Source organism: Alligator mississippiensis, chromosome 2 (genome assembly GCF_030867095.1).
Source record: "Alligator mississippiensis isolate rAllMis1 chromosome 2, rAllMis1, whole genome shotgun sequence".
Taxonomy (NCBI): Eukaryota; Metazoa; Chordata; order Crocodylia; family Alligatoridae; genus Alligator; species Alligator mississippiensis.
Window position 1 is genome coordinate 302,690,342 of NC_081825.1, and position 16,066 is coordinate 302,706,407.

The 16,066-nt window shown below is 44.3% G+C and overlaps 1 protein-coding gene across 3 annotated transcripts in view; it reads right to left on the reverse strand.

Annotated features, from left to right (window-relative positions):
• MDGA2 (MAM domain containing glycosylphosphatidylinositol anchor 2) overlaps positions 1–16,066 on the reverse strand; it is a 692,671-nt gene that overhangs the window by 481,892 nt on the left and 194,713 nt on the right. The gene's annotated exons all lie outside the window — the stretch shown is intronic.

Below are 16,066 nucleotides of genomic sequence, written 5' to 3' on the forward strand. Positions count from 1 at the left end.
CTTATGTAAACCCTATAAAAATGATTACACTTCCCAACAACAGAACAAGCTGATCTAATAATAAAAATACATTTGTGTACTGACTATTGTACTTGTCTAATCTTCGGCAGTAAAGGGCCTTTACAATTCCCACAGATTACCTGCAATGAAATGCCCTCAAGTCTGTATTTATGAGAACTGCTTGCCATAAGACAGTATACCTCTCAGCACACTTGGAAAGGCTCCAGCTCATTTCATTTGCCAAGAGCTGACTTAAGTATTGATAGGTACATAACAAAACTTAATTCTGATAGTTGCAGGGACTTCTGCAATGGCTTCAATAGTCTCATTCTAAATCAGGCTATTTCAATTATTTTTTATGCACTCCAGAACTGCAGAGAGCCCACTGGGGGCTTCATCTCTGCTAACTGGTTTTACATTAAGGTGTTCAAATACTAGAGTGATAGATGCCAGCATAAACCAGACACAACTAGATTGTAGCTACAGAAACCGTTGATATCAAACCCCATTATGTTCTTGGGTGAAAGGACCATATAGGCAAAGCCAATGGAAATGTTGGGAATATATTTTGATGCCCAGGCATTTGTTGCTTTGGAGATTTTGGGTTGCTTCAGAGACTTTCAGCTCCATGTAAATGTAGGTATCTGCCTTTATGGAGCTGACTGCATGACTGGGGCTGAACGTTGCAAAACATTCGCCTGCAGGTTGTGAAGCACATTAACGGTGCCAAATATATTCTATATTTTGGAACAGAATCACAAGGAGTCTATTTCACATGTATTATTTTCGTTAATTGCATTTTAAATAGTCCTGCAAGGTTAACAAACCATGAAGATTTTATCATTGCTTAAATGAAGAGAAATAATTAAAAGGCTGGTTAATAAAGGATCTGAGTTTTAATGTCTTTCAGAGTTTTTAAAACTTAGACATTGCTGTTACTGTTTAGCTGAGGGCCTGCTTCTCAGTAGGGGTTCGTCCCAGGCTCTGCTTTTGTTAGTGATTTATTTATTTTTTTGCCAGCAATTAACTGTGACCAAAGATAACCACAGCCAAAATAGCTAGTGTTGAGGTTATCCCTCTGCTTAACCACAATGTCAAGGCAGACAGCTCAACAAAGCAACAGTACAACATGTGCATGCGATCAGGAAAGCTGGATCTGCAAGCATGGAGTCTAGCATGGTCAAGTCATGCCAGTTTCTGTAGTTAATGGCACATACGGGTCCAATATAATTAGTACTACATCTGTTGCTTTGCCTCAAATGTCAATGACCTGGTCTTCATTTACAGCTTGGTCAAGTAGGAGCAGCTTTGACAGCAAGTCATCCAGACTCCAACTCTTCACCTCTGGATTGGTAGCAAGATGTCTGAGCTGCTCTGCCAATTCGCTTTGCTACCATGGAAGTTTCTTTTCAAAAGTTACACTCCGATTCAGATTCAGCCTGAAGTTAAGAGGAAAATGACCTCACTGAACACAGTACTACACAACCACCATTTCCCAGTTGAAATGTGAAAGCGAGGCATACACTGTTCTGGTTAGAAGCAAGACAACAGGCTACCCAACCACCAAGCCTCATTATAAAAACTTGACCTCCTCCAACCACCACAGAGACATCCTCGGGGCAAAACTCTCTCCGACTTTTCATATGGCACATTCATTTGAGTCTCACACAGCCTTCTGGGATCAGTTCTTCACCGCACCATCCTAAACCCCACCATTCATTGCCAAAGCAGTGACTGCACATCCCTCTGGATGCAAGACACGCATGGTTTACATGGAATAGTGCCAATTCAACATTTTCCACACCATTTTTTATCCCCTTCCTCTTCCGTCTGGCTGAAATACCTGCTTACAGAAAGGATGAGTGACACTTGGAACAGGTTACCCACAGAGGTGGTAGACTCTCCATCCTTGGTGGGGTTTCAAGACTTGGTTAGACAAAGCCTTGGGATGACGTAGTTGGGGCTGGTCCTGCTTTGAGCAGGGGGTTGGACTAGATGTCACCTCCTGAATCCCATTCAACCCTAGTTTTCTATTAATTGGCCAGTTCATAAGTCCTATAACATCCGTGACACCACAGAGAGCCATAGAATAGCTTGAAATATATCCATACTGGCCCCTGATAATGATATCAAGAAATGTATCTGGACAGAAAGGACTCATCGTACCCACGGTCTTAAAAACACAGTACACCCAGTCCCTTAGGAGCAACAGCACTTGGTGCGACCTGCAGACAACACAGTTCTTGTATCTAGATATTTTTGGTCCTAACCAGCCCCTGTATTTAATATTCAAAAACATGCAAGGAATAAAAAGACATTTATTTTGTTATTCCAGGAAAAACAAAACAAAACAATGGTTCTCCATAAACTCAGCGTGTTTTCAAAGCTGCTCCACATTGAAGCAGTAACTTGATATTACTTTAGGGTTTTTACCCTGTGCCTTCCCACCATCTCTTTAAGAAGCACACGACAAAGCTGTTGATGGCATTCACACCACGCAGACAGTTGAAAAGGCAGCGAATCTGCTCATCTCTATTCAGCTTTAAACCTTCAGGTACTTGCCACAGACTCCTTCTGCAGGCATCTTTTTGTTGCCGCTCAGAAGCATAAAGCAGCGGTGTAAACAATCCCTTGGTAGAGTACAAGGATAGTCTTCAAGGAAAAGCACTGAGAAAAAACAGCAGACCTTTCTCTGTCTCCACTGCTCCCATCTTAGCTTCCTCTCCCACAACTTGAGTGCTGCTGCTGGCAAAGAAAGTTCAGAGACTGACTCGGAGAGAGCATCAGCAAGAGGTCCTGTCCACTGTCTGTCTGTCTCCTGGTACCCAAAATGAAAACCAGTATCTATAACCCACCGTTGGAATGACTGACCCATGGACAGCTTCTCCGGGGCTGCGTCTACATGAGATACTGACTGTGCAGTAACAAGTCTCATACACAAGTACCAAATGACCATGCAGCAGCATCTCTGAATGGCTTTTCAGGGATGCTGACTAGCTCGTTAGTACTGCGCCATAGCGTTGCATCACACTTTGTGCCACGTGACACTACGGTACAGTATTAACGAGCTACTGTGCAGCCGGCGTCTCGCGTAGACGCCGCCTGGGTGAGCTTTGCAAGCTCCGCTCCTCTAGGACAGCCATCGGAAGAGATGCCAGGCATCGCTGCCATCACAAACGTAAGAGAAGCTTTTCCCCCCCAATGCTTTTGCTATTCTTCTGAATACCCGTCTTGTGCCACTGCTACCAGAGCAAAGAGTTAGTGATAAAATTGATCCCAGAGGGCCAGGATCTCATGCTTCAGCACCAGTGGGGAATTAAAATTAATTGTCTCTCTGCTTTCCTTGGAAATTACCACCTGATTCATCTGTTGATCTTTTTTGGTTGTTGGTTTTTGTTTTTGTTTTTTTTACTGTTCATCAAATGACCTGTTACTGGTCCTTCCGTCTGAAGAGATGTACTGCTCTTTTCGAGCGTATGCTGATACTACTATGACATGAACAAGCTAATACAATGTTAGAAGCTAAGATCTCTTTCTCTCCAAAGTCTAAAGAGAACTGGGGACATTTCATCACTGTCAGGATTCGACACGGGCATACCCATTATAACAGACTCCTTTCAATCAGGGTCAGGCTGTTGGCATCAGGAGTATAGCAAACCACACTGCGGTTTTAGGAAGGGTGTTTGTACCCAAAAGCTTGCAAAGAACAATTTAGTTGGTATAATAAACGTCATCACATTTACCCAAAGAATCTTCCTGTGTTCTTAGACCAACACGGCCACAACTGACACGCATGCAATGCACAACAGACACTTCTATAAAGCTGAAATTTTAGGGCGGGCAATCTCACTCGAGCGGTCCCCCAGTGACGGCTGCAAAGGAAGTCAGCTGAACCTGTAAAACTTCTGCTTTGAAATATCTCTAGTGCCAGCCATCAAAGGGTCACCACCGTCATCCCTTCCCAACTGCACTGAAGGAGACAGATGCATCTCATCCCTCCCAGCTTTAATCCGGTCTTTGCCTTCTGGATTTCCACATACACTGAACAAACTTGGGAAAGAGCCTGTTGCTACACAACAACATGCCAAGTAAATATATCCTGTGCATGCGGCATGTGGCACCTGTCCAAAACAACACACTGATGCTCGGGAGATCACAAAGACATGACAGTCGTAAGCGTTTCCCTTCCCAAATGACTCTTCGTGTATTTTGTGATCACCGCTTTCAACCCCCAATTTCAAGCAGAGGGTAAAATGAATCTTCTGAAATAAGTGAAAAGACAGTCTACAAGTGACAGGCTTAATTGAGGGAACACTTTGTTGTTCCTGGCATCATAAAACAGATGATGTTGCCAGACCTGTTTCAACAGTATTATAGTCTAGCGGTAAATATGTCTTTCTTATTACTGTATACTCAGTGCAGCCAATATGCTGACTTTCCTCCACCCATAACAGTATAAATATACAGGAATCAAAAATAGTCTTAACGGATTTAAGTATCTCATGCTAACAATAAATTCAGGCTTTATAACTGTCATTCCCATTAGCGGAATGATACCAGTTGCGGCAATATGTTATTCCATTAAAATGCTGGGTTTGGTAATTCAAGAAAAAAGCAAGCAACTGCTCAGAAAGGGTGAGTATATATTTATACAACGCTGAAGAAAGTCTATACAGAAAACACTATTATGTTATCACGGCAAAAGGAGGTGTTTATGCAACCCTGCTTATGTGTTGCATGCTCTGTTCTCAAATGGTAGCTTTGTGCATCTCAAGAGGAATAATGCTCCTTAATGCTCCTTTGTGCAACTCCTCTTGGCAGCCTCATTGGTATGGGGGTTTGAAGGGCTCCTCACTCATGGCTGTTTTCACAGTTTATGGGCATGGGTTATGCTGTTTGAGGTTCAAGCGTCCAGTTGCAAAAGGCAAGTAGATCAGATTTTCTGTCCATCGGCTCTCCCTTCTAAATGGCGAGGTGTATAGGCGCATTCGTGTTGTCAAGGCCATGTTATATACAAAGTTCGCTAAAAAAGTCCATCGTCATATTAACGTTGCAGAAGTTTGCAGTGGGGTGGCCCAGTTTAGAGCAAAGGACATGTTTGGGAAGAAGGGAAACAACTTAGATGGGGGGTCCTCTTGAAAATGAAATTACTTCTGAGCACAGGACTCTAGTGTGGGTCTTCATGATTCATTATAATAGAAAGAACTGAAAAAATCCCTGAACCTACCTTGATATAGGGCAGGGTCTAGGCTGGCGAGGGTGGTAAAGTCTCCAAAGCAGAGCAGCAACCCCTTGCTACCCAACATTTTGGCTGGCATAGGTAGTGGGGGACCTAGAGGGCAGTCCTGGGTAAGATGCCCTTCCAAACTGATGGGGCTAGTTGGTAGCTTGCAGGGATGGTTTGCCAGTGACAGATCTGGATCGAGCTGTAGTTAAGGGCTAACAGTTAAAATTGTTTTCTTTATAGTGTAGGCTTGCTTGCTTATTCCCTTGTAATAAACCCTGTTTTAGTTCAACATTTGTGTATTTGGAGCTGGACTGGTCTCAGTGGAGACAGATGACAGGACAAGGAGCAATGGGCTCAAGCTGCAGCAAGGGAAGTTGAGGTTGGATATTAGGAAAAACTCTCTCGCTAGCAGGGTGGTGAAGCACTACAACAGGCTACCTAGAGAAGTGGTGGGATCTTTGTCCTTGGAGGTTTTTAAGACCACGGTAAACAAAGCCTTGGTTGGGATGATGTAGTTGGGGCTGGTCCTGCTTCAAGCAGGGGTTGGACTAGATGTGACCTCCTCAGGTCCCTTGAACCCCTCATTGTCTACGATTTGCTGGTGAGTGGGGAAGCCTGTTCATGGCTGAACACCCAGCTAAACTTTACTTTCCCAGGTCTCTGGGTGGGGGCTCGAGATCAAGTTGAAAAGTTGGTGTAAAACCCCTAAATTGAATCCGGCCCTTGTTACTGCCATCCAGCACCTGGCAGAAAGGTTACACCTATGTTCACAGAACTGCGTGGCATGGGTTGTAACTTGGACAAGTGATCTAGTTGGGGACGGTCCTTTGAACAGGGGGTTGGACTAGATGTGACCTCCTGAGGTCCCTCTGAACCCTCATTTTCAATTATTTCTATAGCCACATATGGAAGCACTGTAGTTTTGTGTAGGGTACCCAGCTCTGGCTCCACTAAGGAGCAAGAGGACTAGTTGAGTTTAAAGCGGGCTGGCTCTGAGCCCCTTCAGCGTGCATTGTTCAGTCTGAATATACTATGATCAGAGACTAATACTATAGACCCAACGCACCTTGCTTCACTTCTATGCTTAGGAGGAGTCAGAAAGACCTCTGGATCTGTCTGGGTGCTGGCATCACATTCAGACCCTGTCTGCTGAAGGCTGTGCCTAAAGTCATAACACGGTGCAATGCTTAGGATGAAGGATTTGTTAACAGGGAGCAAACTGAGATGAACAGACGCACGGTTTTGGCTCACATCCAACGTGCCTCTCCTCTATCTGGAATTTGCAACGGCCCAAAATGCGATTGAAAAACCCCAAAGAAAAAGCATCTCCCATATTTCACAAGCCCGCTCCCTCGGGTATACCTACTGGTACCTACACAACAGTAATAGTCAAACTTCTGGCACTAGCAGAATTGGATTTGGTTTCAGGCTCCTCCATCACAGTGTCTGCACCACACACCAAATACTAAATTCAACCTCCCATGACCAACCAACCCAAATCTGGAGGCTCTTCTGAACTGCGGGGCCAGACATCGAGCCCGCCAGCCTTGGTCCCCTAGTCCTGCTCTCCCTTGATGGTAGGAAACTTGTCCACAGGCCTTGAATCCAGGGGGGAGTAAACCTACAACATGCAGTTCTCGACTTTCAGAGCTTCTGCAAAATACTTCCCAACTCTACTGTCCATAATTAGAGCCAGGCACAAAGACGGATCCTATTCACATCTAAATGTGATCCTATTCTACCTTGCTCAACATGAATGCCTCAATGTTTGTAACATGCCAGCATTTGCATCTTCTGTTAGCATTAATAGCTTTTCAAGCAGAAGCAGCACACTGAGGCACCGACGTGATGGGTCCAAGTCAGGCCCGTAGGATCAGCAGGCTGACTCCTCGAAGGGCTCTGCTTGAAGAACAAGCAGCACAACACGGACAGGGTAAAATGGACAGGGTCTGGGTCACACGGGGAGAGGTAGATGGGGAAAAGCAGCTTACATGATTCAGGCTGGGTAAGAGAAATTCTGCATGGCAATCTTGAATGTCAGAGCAGACAGAATAAGCAAGCCAGCTGCAATCTCTAGACAGGTACATGATGGTGCGGAGATATTAAAGACACGCAGAAACCATGACCGTGCATGGTGTGGTCACAGAGTCGCACATTAAAAAGCTCATGCCTGAGCTTTAAATGGCCAGGCACCATGCTTTCAGCCAGCCTAAGGTACTGAAAAAGCCATGCAAAAAAACTCTGCATTAAAACAGGAGCTTCCTGAGTCGGGAATGAAGTTCTGCAGGTGCCAAGCACGGGGTGCCGTCTCCCACAGCACCTGCCAGTGTCACAGAGCACATTTCTTCTAAATAAAACCTGCTCTTACATAGTTCAGTACGTGCTTTTAGATGAAAGGTTTGGGAAATACAGGACGGGCCTCACAAAGGTGTTCATTTTAGCTGACAGAAAAATAAAAGCATCATATTTAAAAGGGGATTTGAATAACACACAAGCCTACATGAATCCAGAGGAGGGGTGGGGAACAAAGAGCCTTGCTTTAAAATGTTAAGCAAGAATAAACATCTTTTTTATAAAAATACAATCTGCATTGCTTGGGAGATAAACACAGATCTGCCATCCGCGCGTAGTGAGTAGCAAGAATGCAAGCCTCCTTTCAGAGGGGAGAATAGGCTTTCTTGAATTAAAATGGTGTTTGCTGTTCTTTAATTTACCCCATTTAGCTTTCCCATCTTTGTTTTGCAACTCAGAGTAGGAGAAACCGCTGGGTGATTGGAATATGTTCCATTGCAAGCAGTAAGAAAGCTATTAAACCAGATTTTTTAGGCTGATTTATATGCTTTTTTGCAGCTTGAGTAAGCCACGACACAACACATGAAGCAAGGAAGTCACTCATGCTCTAGTGTATATCCCCCCTGTCCCCCAATTCTTAATCTGTGAGGACCCCATCTAATAAATACCTTAAATATTGCCTACCCTAAGTGTGCGAGCAAGCAAGACTGAGGACTACACTGGTTCAGGCTGGGGGTGACGGGCTGGAAAGCAGCTCTGCAGAAAAGGACCTGGGGAGACAGGGGACAAAAAGCTGAACAGGAGCCAGCAGTGTGCCCTTGGTGCCAAGACGGCTATCAGCATCCTGGGCTGCATTGGCAGGAGCGGTGCCAGCAGATGGAGGGCAGTGATTCTTCCCTCTGTTCAGCACTGGGGAGGCCACATCTGGAGTCCTGTGTCCAGCTGTGGGCCCCCAATACAGAAAGGATGTGGACACATTGGAGAGAGTTCAGCGGAGGGCAATGAAAATGGTTGTGGGGCTGGGGGACAGGACTGGTGAGGAGAGGAGGAGGGAACTGGGCTGATTTAGTGACAGAGAGAAGACGGAGGGGGATTGAATAGCAGCCTTCACCTCCCTGCAGGGGGGCTGCAAAGAGGATAGAGCTGGGCTGTTCTCAGTGGGGGCAGATGACAGTACAAGGAGCAATGGGCTCAAGCTGCAACAAGGGAAGTTGAGGTTTGATCTTAGGAATAATTTTCTCACGACGAGGGGGTTAGTAAAACACTGGAACAGGTGACCCAGAGAGATTGTGAAGTCTCCATCCTTGGTGGGGTTGAAGACAAAAAAAAAGAAACAACAACAAAAAAAAACCCTGGCTGGGATGATGTAGTTGGAGCTGGTCCTGCTTGGAGCAGGGGGTTGGACTGGATGTGACCTCCTGAGCTCCCTTCAACCCTCATTTCCTACGGTTCTATCATGAACCAGGACCCACAAACATCTGCAGATTTTAAAAAGAAATGCATTTGGCATCTTTATTTTCCCCTCTCCTTTCCAGTCTCCTATGGACTACATATTCAAAGCTTTCTCCACATTCCCAAACTCTACGAGAGTGCTTCTCAACCTGGGTGCCACGAGATCTTTTGAAGGGTGCCACTAGGTCTGAGGAGGGTAGGGCAGGCTCAGGCACTTCCATGCCAAGCCACTGCCCTGACCTCGCTGCCTCATTTCTCCGTGGAGAGGCAAGCAGTGTAATACATAAATGCATTTTGAAATGGGGTGCTGCTCAATTCACACGTGCCTCCAGTCTAACAAGGGGGTGCTGTAAGTTGAACAAAACGTCCTTCGAGTCTAAAAAGATTGAGAACTACTGGTCTAGACCCATCTTGAAGGGTCAGACTATCATATCAGGATTTGACACTCATACGAGAAAAATCCCCTCTTACCCTGGTAAAAGGGAGCAGGAGGAGAGATGAAATGGGAGATTCCCCTGGAAATTTCCAGTCATTCTGCATCTAAACTTTGCATAGACATTTTGACTTCTCCACACAAGTTCCCAGAGCAGAAAACCATCAGCCAAAGACTTCAAACTGCTCACATTGAAATGCTGTTGCAGTGGCTCCTGAGAGATGTCGTTTCGATGCCTCTGGATCCCGGTCTCCTCTACGGACCAGGCTGCATCTCTCACGACACGCAACCGCCTCCTCTCTTGAAATGAAGAGTAAGTGGAGAGACGCACGCAGAGCTAAACTGCAAACTAGAACCTGCGTTCCTCCAGGGCTTTATCCAATAGGCGAGATAAACCAAACAGCCTCTTACAGCTTGTAACCATCAAATCAGTCCCACCAAGCAATAAGAAAAAAACCCAGAGCCGCATGGGGTATTTTATGAAAAATGAATTGTATAAACCGGCTGCCTGACTTAAATACTAAGTCTTCAATTTACATGGCTGCAGGTTGCAAAGTTCTTGTGCTTCAGTGTAATCAATATATTCTTCCAAAAGGACCTGGAGCCCCCTGCACTCAAGAGGAACGCCAGCTGTTCCGGCAAAAACACACTATCAAAATGAAAGATGTTATCAGAGCGTAGACATTATCTTGTACTGCAGCGGTCAAGAAACCGCCCCCCCCCCCCCCCCCCTTGCTCCATGAGCACATTATATGGCAGGATCTTAGATCAGACTCAATTCTGTTCCATCATCCCCGAGTACCACAGCTGCAAACCACCTTCAGGACAATTACAGCGAACACAACTGGCTCTATTAAACTTTCAACTGCTTTTAACAAGTCCATTTTAAATGCAGATGGCCAACAAGGACAATGCCAATTAAAATTTAACATCCGGCAGACACCGAGAGAGCGCCCTTGTACACAAACAGACCAGGGAACCCTGCCTGCTTTTGCATAAAGAACCGAAAATCATTACTGTAAGCGCGTGCTCCTATAGCGTCTGAAACTCCAGCAGGCCAAGGAAAATGGGATTGATTATACTGGTTTTCATTCCTGAAGTGAAAGAGGAACCAAAGTGCATAAATAAAGCTCTGTTGTACCCCTCCTTCCCCACCCAACAGATTTTTCTACTAATACAAGTGTAATATAGTAAAAAAAAATAATAATCATAAAAATAAAGGTCATTTAAGACTGGTGAGTGATAGAGGATTTGCCCACATATACTTCCCAGATTTTATGAATTGCCTGTATCTTTAGGTCTTATGGCTGGGTTTTGCTGTGCTTTGCCTCCTGCTCTTTCCCTAAGAAGAAGCAGGGCTGGTATTGGGATGTCTTATCCACCAATCAGTTAATTGCTAAAAGGCTGGAAGGGACAGGTGAGATTTTCCCTGGAAAGAGCAGAAACTAACCTTGTCCTAAAGCAAGCCTGTTTTCTCCCTGCAAAGCTGTGAAGAAAAGACAGCTGGAATTTAAAGCTGCGGGATTTCCCCAGACTCAAAGCAACAAAGGAAGCTCGATCCAGAGAAAGTTTTCATAGCAGGGGGAGATCTCTTCCTTTTTTTCATAATCCAGGACCAGTGGAAGAAAGCAGCAGGTGGCTAGAAAGAGAAAATGAACACTTTGGTGGGGATTTGTGCTGGAGGGGGGCCTAGATTATTCTGCCAAAATTGCAAAGGGAAGCAAGGGTTTTTGTTGGAGGGGGCTGGGATTGGCAATCTCTCTTTGTGGAACAACTACATCCTTGAAGAGATATTTGATCAGAGATCACCAAAAAAAAATAAGGCCCTTGCTTCTCATATACGTCCTGGTACCATCAAGGCTGGAACACTTGAACCCGACAAAATCGCCAAGACATTGGGAGAACAGAGTGGAAGAGAGTGGGAAGAAAACTGAATGGAGAAAAGAAAATCAGGGATAAGATTTTATTTATTTATTTATTTATTTTTATGATTTGTCTAGAGTTGCATTTTTCTTTTAAAGCTAACAATTATTTGGCCAGACATGTCCAGTGTCTGGAAAGCAGGAGCTGGTGCAGACTCAAGAAGCTAGCGTGGTGCAGCTCAACGTGCACCCTGGTGACGGTCCAAGAGGCAAAACTCCTGGTTTACAGCTGACAAATTTGAGAAGAAACTTTCAGGGAGGCTGGAAAAAAAGAACCATCTTCTTGGATCCACCACAGCTCTTTCCCTTTGTATTGAATTCGAATTGTTTTACTAGGACACAAAGGCTGAAAGAGCTGGCAGATTTTTTTTTGACCATTTCTAAACAGTTTTGCTTTTCCCCCTCTTTGGAAGTGATATTTTGCTTCAAAACTTTTCTAAAATGAAATGTAGGTAATGTTTAAAAACAAATAATCAAAAGACCCAAAGTCCGCTTTCATTTCAGGTGATACAAAACACACTTTCAATTTGATGTTTCTGTTTCATCAGAAAAAAACAAAAAACAAAAACAAAAAAACCCTATTTTTCATTGAAACTTGCTCTCCCTTGCAATTTTTACTTACTTATTTTATTTTAATCAGTAGACAATGAAAACCTAGCATTTACATCAATGTTTCTCATCCCTTGTAGACTTAGAGTACACCTCAGAAAATTCCATCTTTTAGTATACAGTGATTTTTGATTATAGGAAATAATAGAGCAATTCTGTTGCAAAGATCTTGAGAAAACCACACCCAGTGAGAAAGTTTTGGACACTCTGGTTTCCTGTTTGAAATCTCTGCGCATTTACACACGTGCTCCGGAAGTGAGGGATCCTTAATTGGAACAGCTCTGAAAGCCGCTGTAATTAAAGCACCTGGACCGTCTTGTGTGTCAGAGTCTCCTTGCCATTTAAGTGCGGGGACGTTAACACACGAGATGGAGGAGGCTGCTGGAGCACGGCAATTACCAAGCTCCAGTAGACTCAATTAATCGAGTCTGCACTAATGCACTGTAATTACAGTGCATTGGACAGCAGCGCTACTCGTGTATAGGCACCCTCTGGTTTTATCTTGTGAATCATGTTTGCCCACCTTACAGTGCTAATGTTGTTTCGCACCCCTGATAGGATCTCATGGCACCCTGACTGACAATCACTGATTGACACAAATCAAATGACAATGTCTGATTAAAGTTGACAATACCCTTTTAAGTCATTTTGATACCAGCAAACTCCATGGACTCCCCAGAAAATACATATTTTACCTAAAGGCAGTAGGTCAGTTAGAAAAGTTTGATTTTTTTGGAGTGTTCCTAGTTCCCTTCATCCATTTGTGGGAAATGGGTCTACTTGGAACTGCCCTGTTGCTGTTATTCCCCCCCTACCCCTTCCAACCTTATAGTGAAGATACAAGAAAACACCAACTAAATATATAGCATGAACCCACAAGAATGCTAGTTCCAGTCAAAACATACTGTTAGCCTTAAAAATAGATCAGAACGTATTTGTCGTGTTGCTTTCTTCACTGAACCCTCAGGAAAAGCTATTAACTTAGAAGCCTCCTCTATGAGAATGATTTAAATGCAAGACACAAATCCCGTTTTACATTGATAACACTTATATGCAAACCTCCCACACATGTGACTGAAGATGATGAACTATTATATGTTCTCCTTCTATACATCAACATGACTTTAAAACAAGGCACTCCTTAACCCAGACGTATACTATAGCACTATACCATAATACTATTTAACTAAAAAAAACCCCAAACCAAACAAAAAACAGAGTTAATTTAGCTATCAGGATTCTGTGATTTATTTTAGTAGGCACCAATGAGCAATCAACAAATCAATAAAGTTAAATGGGGGAAATTATAACTTCCCCCAACTTGGTGTTCATACAATATTAAGATCTACTATTGTTGTCTATATGATTTACCAATCCCCTTTTATTGGCTGATGACATTTTCAATTTAATTAACAGAGTGCAATTACCCATTAACTTTCATTATGAAGCCACTCGCATCATGAAAAAGAGTTGGGTAAGTCTATTAAGAGTGTAAAGGGGGGATGCACCTTCTAACCAATATTAATCACCAATGAGAAGGTTTCAGGGTGTTATACAATACTCCAGTTCAGCAACACAGAGATAGAGAGATAGAGATAGATAGCAGCAGGAAGCAGTATATGTTTGATATAAACCAGCCTATTGGTTTAGTCAACCAATGGTATCTAAACCAGATGATTGGTTTAGTCAATAGAACAGTCCTCACCAATCTCAACAGGCGTTCAATCATGCAGAGCACACAGACCAGAACTAACAAGCAGAGTACTGATCTATGGATGAACGGCACAAAATAGTAAACAAGAAGAAGAGTTTCATTCATTATTCAGCAAGCAAGCAAGAACTGTGTTTAGTGATAATTGCGGCATCAGGATACATCCCGTCTACCGAAAACAGAAAACAAAAGGAAATAAGTTAAGGGGAGCAATTTATGCTTTCCCTTTGGTTTCCTATCACCTGCAACATGCCAGGGACACTCCAGTCAGGTTTCATTTCCTTCTTGAACACAAGTTCATCAGGGTTTTCACTAGAGTGCAAGATGAACATCTTAATAGTGACCTCAGCAGCAGTAAGGCAAAATAATTTAAGTGCCTGGAATGTGAGAGTCAGATGTGCTGCCGTTTTACTGATAAAACAGCATACACTCACTAATACCAGAAGTACAAACACTGTCAACTGATACACTAGGGACCAGGAAATGAGGAGCAACAATTTGTCTCAAAGATGGTCCGCAGAGAGTATGGAGGAGGGGAGGCTGCCCAAGACCCACCACTCCCCCGTTAGACCATTGAGACACAATCCGAAGGCCAGAATGAGTCTGGACATTCAGTGTCTCAATGGTTGTAGCTTCTACCAGAGAAACAGATACAAATTGCTGTTAGCTTCCTAATGCATCAGCGAAGGAAAATTTCTGTCAGGGCGATGTCCCTTAGCCTTTCTCCAACCAAGGAGTACCCCTAAGGCAGTGAGGTAGGGTTTTGTGGCATCTTATACTCACCTGGAGGTTGCAATGTTGTGGTATTTTATAGGAGCTACCCCACCATCAGTAGCCCCATTGCATTGCCATCAGGCCCTCCAGTTAGATACAGTTTACGGTTATACCCAAGACCACAATAAAGCTCACGTTAAAGTGAACTGTTATATGACGCAGTATCTGCACCATTACATTTAATGCCCAAAAGGAAGTCACTATTTATGGTAACTCCAAGAAAAATTCACAAGTTCTTTGCAAACCCAAGACTCACTTTAATACATTAGTTGTTTTTTTCTCTCCTTCCACACTGAGTTTTCTACTGGTGACACTGCCTGTTGAGAGCTGCAGCCTGAGCCATGGCAAACACTGAAGAGCGTAAAAGTGAAAATCTAATCCGTGCCCCCTTGGTTTGGGATGACTTAACGGCATGGAAATCTGCTACACACTTCGCCAGGCAATGCTTCCAGTTCTTCTCAGCCTCACAACTTAAAATGAAGCTTAAATGCAGAAATGCATAAGGAAGAACTGAAATGCATCCCTTATGTCACCCCGGGTTTTGGGGAGCTACATAAAGCAGAGAAGAAATCCTAGCCGGTGCGTCTCCTAGCTTCAGAGGAGATAATAACAACCGGGGAAGTTAACAAGCATGGAACATGCTGCCAGCTGTAATCCAAGTGAGGATCAATAAGTGGTCAAGACTGCAAAAAGGAGCAGCCTTTTTCTTATCCCCCATGTTACTAATTCAACCAGCACTGCAGCACACTGACCTGTCCTCCAGCTCTGTCCTCCCCATTTGATCAGTTTGAACAGGTATTATGCCCTGGCCCCATAGAATCAGCAGTCCACTGTATAGCATGCTGGGGCCCCGGAGGCAGCTGTGATGCCTCCTCGTGGCTCCACAACTGTGCCCCGCTCTGCCCCTAAGGTACCTTGGCTTCTCATCTGCCACCACATTTTGATGGAATAATAAGATTAATATAGAGGCTGCCTATGAGCCCCCTGCTAGCACTGTGGGGCAAAGGGGGGATGCGCTGCAGTACATGCATCTTTTGATGATACAGAGCTTTTCAATCTGCCTCTCCCTGCTTCTTTTTACTGTCTACAGCAAACTGACAGACAAGCAAGCCAGCAGGGAGCTGATAATGGTGATTATCACCTCATCAGCAAAACAATAGGCTTTCTCTATTACTTCAAACTCTTCTAAAACAGCTTACTAGCTGACCTGTTGATTAGCTCCAAATAGCCCTAAAGGGTCACTGTTATGTCTGCCTGTCCCAGTGAAACTGGAGAGAGTCACACACACAGACACCTCTTGGCATTAGCTGGCATACCACATTCCTAGGGTCCATGCAGCTGGGGTCTGTGCTGTGGGAGAAGCGAGGGAAGGAGGCTGGGGATTCCTCCTTAAGCAGGCGGGGGGGGGGGGGGTAGGGCAGGGGGAAGCCAGGCAGACCCTTCTGTGTCTGTAGTCTCTACCAAAGCTGCAGCCAGGGAACAGAGGGGAGGGGCCAGCCCAGCCCAGAGAGCATGCCAGGATACTGGGGGTGTCTGGTTTTCAAACCAGCAAGAGGTTTGGGACAGACATAGCACAAACTGGTTTGACTCAAGTCAGTTAAGTCTGATACTACATTCAACCAGGTTTATCTCAAACCAGTTTCAGT